General features: G+C 45.8%; 1 long non-coding RNA gene across 1 annotated transcript in view; it reads left to right on the forward strand.

Moving 5' to 3' along the window:
• Positions 1 to 1,155: 1,155 nt before the first annotated feature.
• Positions 1,156 to 12,681, forward strand: part of LOC138583002 (uncharacterized) — a 99,441-nt gene continuing 87,915 nt past the window's right edge. Inside the window, exon 1 of the long non-coding RNA XR_011305133.1 lies at positions 1,156 to 1,246. This is a non-coding gene — a long non-coding RNA (uncharacterized lncRNA). The remainder of the gene's footprint in view (positions 1,247 to 12,681) is intronic.

Below are 12,681 nucleotides of genomic sequence, written 5' to 3' on the forward strand. Positions count from 1 at the left end.
AAATAAGGAAATACATGCATCCTGCCTCTTAAAAGGCTGAAGTGAGCCTTATGCCGCCATTAAGGTACACGAGGTACCTAGCTCTTCTAAGATGGCCGACCGCCTAATGCCTGCAGCCCCCTTTGCCTAACAAGGCCACCTGCTGCCAGCCGATTGGCTACTGTGCCTATCTTCATTCCCATTGGCCGCCGGCAGGCGAAGCCGGCCCACTCCCTCCAAGGCCAACGGGAGGCAAGCAGTGTTGCCAACTTGGCGACTTTCTCGCTATATTTAGCGAGAAAGTGCGCCCTCCTAGCGACTTTCTGCTAAAAAAGCGGCTAGCGAGAAATCTAGCTACTTTCTTCCATTGGTTTGGGAATTACACTTTTTTCTATTGGTTTCCAAACCAATGAAAAAAAAGTAGCTAGATTTCTCACTAGCAATTGACCTAATGCAGACGTAACTCTTGACTTGACAGCTGTGGGGTCACCAGTGTATGCAACAGCAAAGCGTGACCCCATCCCTCAGCCTGTCAGGCTCAGCCTCCATTTCGTGCAGTGCTGCACTGATCAGGCTGCTGATGCAGGGCACTGGCAAACGTTGCCTTTCGGCTCTGCGGTTTTTCCCAAGTGAATTTAGAAAGTGAATTCAATATTCACTTGCATTAAGAATATTTAACAGATTTGAACATCTTTCCATCGTGTGCGGTCAGTTGTGCATTTTAGAAAGCTCCATTGGTGCATTTTGTCAGAATAAACCCACAAGGCTGCGGTTAAACATGTTTGAAAAACTGTGTTGCAAAAAAGAAAATAGCAAAACATAAATACATGTCAACCTTTTTATTCCAGAAGTACTATGATAAAATATCAATACATAATTCAGTATACAGCTCGATCCGGAAAAGTAATGAATTAGCTGCGGCTCTATGCACCAGGACAGGCAACCTTAAGCCACCTGGAGTCACACCTAGTACATTCCTCATGTTTTCAGACATACTGGTGCGTTCGTAGAAGGGTGATTTTTTAAAGTGAAATTCACAGATGTTTGCCGCTCTGATTATCAATCACCCATCATGCACCTGCCCAAATATGTAAATTAGGCGATGGCGTCATTTGGCTACTTCTAGCTACTTTTTGGACAGCCAATAGCTACTTTTCTTACTGAGGAGTTGGCAACACTGGAGGCAAGACAAGCTCCTGTTTTGAGCATGTTTTGCATGGATGCTGTCTGCCAGCCCCCCTGGCTCTTGCACCAGACCATTGCCAAGGTAACACTACCCTTTTATGCAAGCCGCCGCTATGCTCACTTGCTATCTAACTTTGCCACCGTTTGCATCTAAGCGCCAGCATCCCTGTTAGCATATGTGATTATTTCATTGAAGTTAATCGACTCTGCTCCATTGATTGCACGCGAGCCCTCTGTTACTGCTCACACCGTGCTCCTGCTCTATCTTGTCGGCGCCCGATCCAAAGTACAGCGGGGCACTGCGACAAAGTCAAATCTTAACACAGCAGGCGCAGGCACGCTGTCTCTCGCCTTATAATCCTGACACTAGTTGCTGCACCATGTATGATTATTATGCTCATTGTACCATTCTGGGTATCACTACTACCATCTGTGGGTAGGCACCTCCCGACTGGATACGAAAGTAACGTTTGCTTATATTGTGCTACTCTTCTATTCAATGTGTTTAACATGTCATGCTGCCCACTCGTTGTTACGCTATTGAACTGCTTCCTTTCACACCTCGTGTAATGTATCATTTGGACCACCTCGCTGCTGCTTACACCTAGATATTCGCCCCTCTTCAACCACCGACCCTGTCATCTATGTACCTCTATGCCACCGCATCTGCGCCTACATTCTACTGCTCACTTGCACTAATGCGCCGTTTGATTAATGCGCTATTACCTGCGCTGAAATATACCTACAATTACTGCTGACCATAGTTAGCCCACACAAGCTTACCATTGAATTGCCCATTCTCAGATCCTAGAACCTACGTTGATGTTGCCCTGCCATTATTTGGCGGTCTGCAAGCACCATGCGCTCATCGTATACTGTGCTTCATGCCCACTCTACCAAAGTCAACCCTGCCTACTGGGATTTGTCCTAGAGTATTTCGTGTACCAGCATCATGTGTTACAGAGCACTCAGCTACAGTCAAACCTGTCTTCTGTGTTCTGCCCTAGAGTATTCTGTGTACTTGCATATTGTGTTCTGCCCTAGAGTATTTTGTGTATTTGCATATTGTGTTACAGGCCCTCTTAGCTAAACTCGAACCTGCCTACTGTGTTCTGCCCTAGAGTATTTTGTGCACTTGTACACTGTGTTACAGGCCCACCTAGCTAAAGTCGAATCTGCCTACTGTGTTCTGCCCTAGAGTATTTCGTGTACTTGTATATTGTCTTACAGGCCCACTTAGCTAAAATCGAACCGGCCTACTGTGTTCTGCCCTAGAGCACTTTGTGTACTTGCACATCGTGTTACAGGCCCACTTAGCTAAGGTTGAATCTGCCTATTGTGTCCAGCCCTAGAGTATTTTGTGTACTTGCTTACTGCATTATAGGCCCACTCAGCTAAAGTTGATTTTTGCCTGTGATCTCTCCTAGCACACTCTATGTACTGCACATACTGTATCATATAGCTAAAAGCCAAACCTGTCTACTGAGACCCACATCTCACTACTAATATGCCAGGTTACCGTATCCTATATATCCTTATGCCATCTATCACTCTTCAACTATCCATCAGTCTAGTAGCCTACCCTAATGACACCTTCCTAGCTGAGAAGAAATTACTCCCTCCTACTTCTCCCAGCATGGCACCCAAATCTAGCAGTCCTGCCTATTCCAACCATCAGTCCACAGGAGAACTTACTATGATCCCTTGTACTACAGACATTAGAAATCTTAAATTACGTAGCAGACTCCCCAAAATTTACGAGCCTCTTACGAGATCGCTACCACCCACCAAAAAGAAAACTAATTGTTACCTACTTGGACACCTACTAGCGCCAAATGGCCCACTACCCGACCCACCTGTCGTATATATGATTCCCAGATTATACTCATCCCTAAGGCATCAGCCACTAACAGCTATACCCCCTGCCCAACCGTAATCAAAGAAGAGAACCAACCCCTTAAAGGTGCTCTCCTAAATGCAAGGTCACTGGTGGCTCATGCCATCGACATAGCCGACCTAATCACAGAAGACAACCTGGACTTCCTAGCCATAACCGAATCATGGTTACATAAGGCAGCAGGACCGGCTCTCACGTTAGCTATGCCAGACGGATACACAATCTTCAGACAAGTCAGAGATGGCTCCCGAGGCGGTGGCATAGCCATCGTAGCCAGAGGGAGCTTATCTATGAGAATAGTAGCCCCACACAACCTACAACCTACAATCATGCAAATCTCTCTCCATCAAACTACCTCTAAAGAACTCGCAATCACTTACCATGCATGTGATCTACAGACCTCCTGGGCCCATTGGCACCTTTGAAGAGGACCTGCATAACTTAATTGATAGTAATCTCAAACCCACATCCCAAGCATTATTGCTTGGTGACTTCAATTTAGGCCTGAATGACCCCTCGGACAAACAAGCCCTGCAAATAGCTAATTCCATCAATGCATTAGGACTAACACAAAAGGTGAACGCTCCCACCCATATCAAGGGTAAAACCTTGGACTGGGTAGCTGACCACAATTGCATAGCCACTATCACCTCTATTTTTCCCCTATCCTGGTCCGACCATTTCCTCGTGTCCTTAACACTCTCCACCACCAGACAGACACTCATAGCCCCCCAAGTAGTGCCACCCTGTCTAACCAGACTAAAAAAGAATATAACAGTGGATAATGTGATCCCCAATATTCTACCTACTCTAAACTCTCTGCCAGAAAGCCTGGACCCAAGCACCTTGGTGCAAGAATATAACAAGATCATGCTCTCAACTCTGGACAAAGTCGCCCCTTATTACACCTTAACAAGTGGTTCACTCTACAACTAAAGGAACTGCGACTATTAAAAAGAAAATGTGAAACTGACTGGCACCTCTACCCATCCCATGAGAACAAAAAGAAGCTAGCGTCCACTGTATCACATTATAAAAAAGAAATCTGCCAGGCAAAAAGAAATTCTTATAATGAACGTATAGCCAACTCCAACTCCAGTATGAGAGAACTATTCACAATCCTAAAAGAACTAGAGTCCCCTATCTCTCCACCAGATATCGGCATTAAAGATAAGAACCTGGTGCTCAGAGATACAACAAGCTTTAACCAATACAATTAACACTCTCCAAACTAAAATAAAAAATAAGAAAGACTCATTAAACCTATCCTATCCATCTTATCACGACCCTCCACCAAATGCGAATATCCTTGATCCAATTATCACATTCAGTTTCACCAAAACAAGGATCCTGGAAGTAGAAAAAACTATCCTTTCTCTCAAACCGTCCAACTGCAAAGGAGATATCTGCCCAGCGCACATCATAAAAGAGGCCGCGAGAGACCTCTCCACTTTCATCTCCAAACTGATTAATGCCTCCTTTGCCTCCGGCACCGTCCCAGCTAATCTCAAACAATCATGGGTGCTCCCTCTTCTCAAGATGCAAACCTTGGACCCACTTATCGCTACTAACTATCGCCCTATCACAACAGTACCATTTTTGTTCAAAATTCTGGATAAAATTGCATATTTGCAGATCCAAAAACATCTCGAACAGCACAAACTCCTTGGGGTCCGACAATCAGGATTCCGACCACTACACGGGACGGAAACGTCACTGATAGATCTGAAGGCTCAGCTCGACGCCATGAGGGATCAAGGGAAAACAGCATTATTGCTGTTACTTGATCTCTCAGCTGCATTCGATTTTGTAGATCATAAGGTCCTCTGTAGACACCTTGACACAGCAGCCCATTTCTCCATTGGCGCTGTTAAATGGATAGAATCATTTTTGAGTGACAGAACCAGTAGAGTATTCTCACCCTCTGCAGCTGCGGATCCCACCCCTATCATGTGTGGGGTCCCTCAGGGCTCTTGTGTGTCCCCCACTCTTTACAACATATTCACCAAGCCACTGTTGGGCGATATGGACCTTCTGGGTGTCACCTACACTAATTACGCAGATGACACTCAGATTCTCCTCACTCTTTCTGGGGATCATGGCAAAGACTTGGTGTTGGTGAATAGAATCTATCTCATCATTCAGGCACGGATGGCCACACACGGCCTATGCCTGAATGATGACAAGACAGAGTTGATAATCCTCGGCTCCCCCTCCAACATTTACAAACTAGGTCATGAATATGCCTCCTTCATCATCAACGGTAACAAAACCTTTGTCTCCAAAGATTTAAAAACACTTGGTTTCTACCTCGACGCAATGATGTCCTTCAACAAACAAATACATTCTCCTGCTTCTACCACTGCCTACACATGTAAGCTGATTAGAGCAGGTAGGCCCTTCCTTTCGAATGACAGCTGCCTTATACTGGCCAGAGTATTAATTCTGTCAAATCTAGACTACTGTAACGCCCTATACAGTAGCGGCAACAAAACCGCTATCCAAAAACTCCTAATACCACAGAATAATTCCATCAGAGCTGCACTAGGCTTCAACAAACGAGTGCATATCTCTGCAATCAGACGACATCACAAATGGTTATCCACCCTTAACAAAATACAGCTAAAAATTGCCTCCCTGACATATAAAGCATTACACAATGTCGCACCGAGCTACCTTATCGACAGAATATCCAAAAGAACTTCCAGTAGACCCTCTAGAACTATCAACACTAATTGTCTGGTAGTACCCAGATTCAAATCTTCCAAGATCGGCGGCAATAGCTTCCCTGTGAAGGTCGCTAAACTTTGGAACTCCCTGCCTCATCAGCTGAGAGCTGACCTACTCTATTATGTGTTCAGAAAGAACCGCATCACCCAAACACCCACCTTAATTTAACTGAGCATTAGCCACCTTGGAAACTCAGACACCTTAGCACGACTGCTGTTTGATTGTAAATGTGCACATCACTACTTACTAAGATGTAAATATCTCTGCCTCTCTGTGTAATTTGACTAATCTGACTTGTATATTCTATTTTGTATTATCTGCCTGTATAATGTGTCTATTCATATATGGCCTGTACATTATGTAACTTTTTTAAGCTTCGCATATCCTTGCTCCGCCCTGCTACTCCCGGGTCTGGTGCGCATTATAAATGTAATAAACAAACAAACAAACAAATATGGAATGTTGAAAGATTGAGTAGGTGGAGGTTTGGGAGTGGCCCGAGGAGGAAAGATAGACTGGGAAGAGGATGGAGGATATGAAGGGATGCAGAGAGAGATGTAATGAACAAAGGAGTGGTTGAGAAGAGTGAACTTGAGATGGAAAGTCAGAATGACACAGCACATGGACTGTACCTGAAAGGAGATGTGGAAGAAGTTGTGCAAGTAAAAGAATTAGAATGACTCCTTTATGGTCTAAGGATTATATCATGAGATGTTCAAGGCATTATGTCTGAGTTAATTGATCAAACAATGTTTAAGAGAGCATTGTTTTCTTTGTTTTTATTCTCAATATATAATACTCCAGTTATAGTTTTTTATTAGTTAGTTATAACTGTTGGCATGTTTTTTAGTTCTTGGAGGGAGGGGGATGTGTTATGTTTTAGATGTAAATAAGAGTTCCATTTCGAAATTGGAATGGAGAACGCTAGTAGCTTGCTATATGGGGAGGCTGGAGAGTGAAGGATGGACGGACACAACTGCACGCTGTTACTGAGTAACTAAATAAAGGACTCGGGACTCACCCAATTCGTGTGTCTACAAATCCTGCATAGGTGGCGAGCCCCCGCTACACAAACCTAAGTGCTCCTTATTCTCAAGGTCTCAGTGTTTCCTTTACAGGGGTTTCTTATTAAAGTTCCTTTTTTTATAACACTTTGGTTGAGCATTCTTTCATTTTCAACCACTGTACTGTTGCAGATTGTGTTTCAACTGTATCTGCTCACACTCCTCTAGAGGAGCATACCCTGTATCTGCTCACACTCCTCTAGAGGAGCATACCCTGTATCTGCTCACACTCCTCTAGAGGCGTATACCCTGTATCTGCTCACACTCCTCTAGAGGAGCATACCCTGTATCTGCTCACACTCCTCTTGAGGCGTATACCCTGTATCTGCTCACACTCCTCTAGAGGAGCATACCCTGTATCTGCTCACACTCCTCTAGAGGAGCATACCCTGTATCTGCTCACACTCCTCTTGAGGCGTATACCCTGTATCTGCTCAAACTCCTCTAGAGGAGCATACCCTGTATCTGCTCACACTCCTCTAGAGGAGCATACCCTGTATCTGCTCACACTCCTCTTGAGGCGTATACCCTGTCATTAGCCTGCACCACCAGAAGATGTGAAGGAGTCATACCTGTCAGAATGTGCCTGTTTCAGCTTTATGATTGGGCTGGTTCAGTTTAATAGTAGTGTGGGGGCGCTTTACACTCTACTCATCCCTGTACTCCTACAGAGCAGTTTCTTCCATAAATAGGAGAGCATCCAGAATGTTTTAGGAACACACAATGGGCCTCATTAGGAGTTTGGAGTTAACCATGGCGCTATTAGCGCCATGGCTGCCTCCAAATCCTTACCGACTCTGCCCTGGTGAAAGGAGCTATTGCCGCCCCATTCAAAGGTTGGCGGGGGCAGTAATTCCCCATTCACCAAGGCCCTTCCCTATTCCCATTTGAGCCCCCATTGGGCTCAATGGGAATGGGGAAGGCGCTAATAACGGTACCGCAAATTGCGGTACCGTTATTAGCTCTGAGGTCCCTTTGCGGGTCCTGTCCTTAACAGGACTGGACCCGCCTGGTAAAACCAGGCGTTAAGGACAGGACCCGCAAAGGGAACTCGTAGTAGGGTGGTAAGGGATTACTGGCACCGGTGCCCTTACCGGTGCCGGTAATCTCTTACCGCCTACCTCATAATTACCCCCAATATCTGGTTACCCCTCAGGTGGCCTGGGGATAATTGACAGTTCCAGGAGAAGGCGCTAGCTTTCCGGGGGTTGTTTAAATGCTTATGAGGGTGCTCACAACCATTATCCATAGAGCCCTCTTCGTGCCCTATATTCGGGAGGCAGATGTGGATGTAGTTGGGCATATGGCATTAAGTTTAAATACAGTCATAGTAAAGGTGGGAGGCGTGTCCTATCCCTTCCCAAATGCAAGCCTAGGAGGTACTTAAACACGTTCTGATTGCTAGAGTAGTCTGGAGCTCGTGTGCAGAGCTGTAGAGGTTACTGACACCTCACCCCCACCATAGAAGAAGGCATGCAGGGTTAGCTAAAGGAAAATAATTGTACATGGTTATAACTTATGAGATGACATGTGGTAGAATATCCCTTAATGTGTTGTGTGATTCCTTTTTAAATCCCACATTCTTAATTGGTCTCCCTCTTTCGGGAACTCGGGCCTGCAGTCCAACTCCTATTAACCTCATTTTATTGCAAGCTTTCCCATCTCTATCTGGAGCAGGGTGGCGGTGGGGTGTTAGGTGTTCCCCTCTCTGACCTTTTGGCAACGGCCAGCCAGAGCAGCTGCATAGAGCTGGCAGGGGGCTCCTCAGGCCCCTGCAGTGGCTGCCATGATGGAATGGTACGTTGCGTTGATATAGTGAGAGCTCAAACAGCCAACAGGGGTTGTGACAGAAAATGTAACCTGGGGCACCCTAAGGGTTTCACCTCAAGAAAACAAAAATAATCGTTTTTACACCAAAGAAGTTTTTACCCTGGAGAGGGTACAAAGGGGAACATGTAAACTGTTTAAAGGGTTGGGGGCTGACCTGGAAGTTCGGAATCGCCTTTTCTGATTTCCAAAATCTCAAAATACCCAATAGATTTTCAATGGCAGATATGAGAGACCTTTGTGCTGAATATAATAGTTTTTCTTTCAAAACCGGAGGCACCATGCTACACCAGACTATCCGCACAACAATACGAGCACACATATTCCCCACACAAGAAATATGACAAGCAGCAACAAACAAGGATGATGGACATCTGGCTGAAGAGGCCCAGAAAAAGAGCATTAATGCTGTCAAGTGGCACGCACACCTATTATTTATTAAATGTGCTGTTGCTTTATTGGGCATTTTGCATTGTGCATCAAAACAAATAAAGCAGCATTCTTGTACGAGAACCAGAAGGACGCAGAAAGGATGATACGGAGTGTCAACGGAAGCAGTCATTCTCATTAGACATTGAAAGGATTTATTTATTGTATTTATTTATTCAGATTTGTAGAGTGCGCAGCAGCCCGGAGGCATCGTGGCACTTGTTACAGACAGAAAGCTTAGTTACAGGCAAAGGACAGAGGACAACAAGTTCAGTTACATACATACAGCTTTGCATAGAATCTTTCACACGGGTAGGAACATACAGAGGGTTAGATAAAAAAGGAGGTTTTGATTTTTTTCCGGAAGGCATGGAGAAAGTTTTCCGCTCTGATCTCTGGGGGTAGAGCATTCCATAGGTTGGCAGCTATGTAGGGGAAGCCCATCCCTCCAGCTTTGGCTCTGTTGATGCGTGGGATGTGTAGTTGGTTGGCGTAGTAAGTCCTAGTGGGTCGTGTTGAGTTGGATTTGGTTATAGTCTCTGCAAGGTATGATGGTGCTGTGAAGTTAAGACATTTGTAGGTGGGAGTGAGGATTTTAAATGTGACGTCCTCTTGAACTGGAAGCCAGTGAGCTTCCTGTCTGGCAAGGGAAATGGGTTACCTTTTGGGAAGGCTCAGGGCAGCTCTTAGGGCATTGTTTTGCGTGGCTTGGAGTCGGTTAAGGTTTTTTGTGGATGTACCTGCTAGGAGGGCATTGCAGTAGTCTAGTTGTGCGCCAATGGTGGCTCTGGCTATTGATAGGCAGTTTGGCTTTGATAGGTATGGTTTAATTTGCGTTGATGAGTTTGGTTGTGTGGGCTGAGGCGGAGGTGATGGCACTGACCTGTCTAGTCATAGATAGTGTTGAGTCTATGTAGAGACCTAGAGTCTTTACAGATGTGGAGACAGGGATGGTTGTATTGTTAATGGTGAAGTTGGAGTACAGTTTATCTAGTTAGGCTAGTGCGTTTTTTTTACCTAATATGATTTCAGTCTTCTCCCCATTGAGGCAGAGGCCATTGGCTGCCATCCAGGCTTGAATGGTGGTGTATATAGAGTGAAGAGCTTGGGTGTACTTGTTGTAGGAGCCAGTGAGAGGTAGGAGCACCTGAGTATCGTCGGCATAATTGGTATATGTGATACCTAGGGCATCAAGCCTGTCGAAGAGGGGCTTCGTAAACAAGTTGTATAATGTGGGTGCTGTGCAGGAGCCTTGTGGGAATCTGCAGTGGATGGTGGTGGGGGCAGCGTTGGCTATGTTGGAGAATACTTTCATTGCCCTGCCTTTCAGGAAGGAGGTGATCCATAGCGGTGCTTCATTTGAGAAGTTAGCTGATTGGGTGAGGTGTGAGATGAGTGTTTTATGATCAACCAAATCAAAAGCTGCCGACAGGTCAAGGAGTAGTAGGAGGGCTGGCTTCCTTTTGTCCATGACTTGGGTGATCTGTTTTTTGAGGTCAATCAGCCAGGGCCATTTCCGTACTGTGACCTTTGCGGAACCCTGATTGCCTAGTCCCGAGAATGGAGTGAGACTCTAGGAATTGTTGGATTTGGCAGTGGGCTGCTCTATCCAAGATCTTGAGGAGGAATGGCACAGTGGTTATGGGACGATAATTGTTGGGCTCTGGTAGGTCTAGTGTGGGCTTTTTCAGAAGGGGGCGTACCCATGCTTCTTTAAGGCTGGCCGGAATGGTGCCTGTTCTGAAGGAAGCATTAATGAAGGCTGTCCGGAGCGGGGCAAGGAGGTCTGCCCAGTCCTTTATGAGCTTGGGTGGACAGATGTCCCCTTTGCACATGGTGGGTTCAAGGATTTTGAGGAGGCTGATGACTTCGGGTTCAGTGACGCCTCTAAAAGTGAAAAGATGTTTGGTGTAGGGGAATTGGGGACAGATAGTGTTGGCTCGGCATGGTGAGGTACAGCTTTGTAGTGGTCTTTAATTTTTTATTGGATGAGTTCAATTTTATTGAGCATGGCAGATTGGATACTGGCACACCATGCTTCATCTTTGATGATCTCATCTGAAGTGTTTGGAGGAGAGATGAGTTCATTGAAGATGGTGAAGATTTCCTTAGATTGTGAGTTGGCATTGGAGATTTGGACATTCAAGGCGTTTGCTTTGGCTTTAGTAATAGCATCTTCATACTGGCGGGAGATGAGGTTAAAGCAATTCTTAGTGTTGTCGCTGGGGCTGGTTTGCCAACTTTTTTGAGCCTCCCTTTTAAGGGAGCGTAATGACTGCAGTTCTTCATTGAACCAGGAATGTCTGTGTAGCGACTTTTTTCCTTTTTGTATTCAAGTGGGGCTATGGAGTTGATGGCTGTATTTTGTATATGTCTGCTAAGGTGTTTGGATCATTGGAGAACGTTGGGGCTAGTGCTGTGATGTTGAGGTAAGGTTGTGAGTTTTTTGGAGCTTCTTACTTGAGCAGTGGGGGCCAGTGTGAGGATTGTTGGCATGGAAGAAAAGAGTAAGGTGAACTCAATACAGTTGTGGTCTGTCCACGGCAAGGCTGTCTTGGCTGTGACAGTGGTGAAACAATTGTGGTCTGCAACCCAGTCAAGGGTGCGGCCTTTGGAGTGTGTAGAGCTTGAGACTTTTTGTGTGAATCCTAGGTCAGTGAGCTCTTAAGTGAAGAAGGTGGCATCTTTGTCATTGGAGTCATTAAATCCTAAGTTAAGTTTAGGTCTCCAAGAAGAAGGGTCTAAGTAGAACCGTTGATGTTATCGCTGAGTAGGTGGGTGAGGTGTCCCTGTAAGTCTGATGAGAGGGCACGGGGGGCAATATAGTATGTGTATGTTGGTGGTGTTATTGGGGGACAGTGCAAGCTTGACAGATAGGATGTCGGAATTGCTATCCCAGGAATTACTAACGGGTCTGATGGCGAGGGTTTCTTTAAAGATGAGGGCTACTCCTCCTCCTGTGCGACCTGGTCTGGCTTGTCTGAAAATAGTGTAGTCAGGGGGGAGTGCGAGAGCAACTGCAAGGCTGAATGCTTCATGTAGCCATGTTTCTGTGATGGCCAATAAGTCGAGGTTCAGGCTGGAAATGAGATTGTGTATTTCAAGGGCATGTGCTGGAAGTGAGAGAACGTTGAGGAGGGCACATTTAAGGTGTGGAGTGGGTGCGGAATTGAGCTTGATGCTGGCAAGGATGCGGCCTGCCTCAGGCGTAGTGTGTGTTGTGTGTGTGAATTTTTGTATGTGAGTGTGTATGAGGTGTGTGGTGCGATTGAGGGAGGAACAGGAGCCTAGGCGGAGATTACGGTGAGCTGTGGACATGGAGGAGTAAATGAGATCTAATGGTTCAGTTCTGGCTCTAAATCTGGTGCGTCTGGTGGATGGTGAGCATGTGGTGGCTATGTGTGGGCTTAGAGGTTGTTGGGTGATGATGAGGCTGGACATGATGGCGTGAAGGTGTGGAGTGGGAGTGGAGTGGTGCAGTGGTGGTTGAATGTAGGGAGAGTTAGTGAGTGTAATGATATGGTGGTGGGTGGCTAGAGTGAGTAAGAGAGCAAATGCTGTGGTGATGGA

This window comes from Ambystoma mexicanum, chromosome 3q (assembly GCF_040938575.1).
Source record: "Ambystoma mexicanum isolate Mex_15411 chromosome 3q, UKY_AmexF1_1, whole genome shotgun sequence".
Lineage (NCBI taxonomy): Eukaryota > Metazoa > Chordata > Amphibia > Caudata > Ambystomatidae > Ambystoma > Ambystoma mexicanum.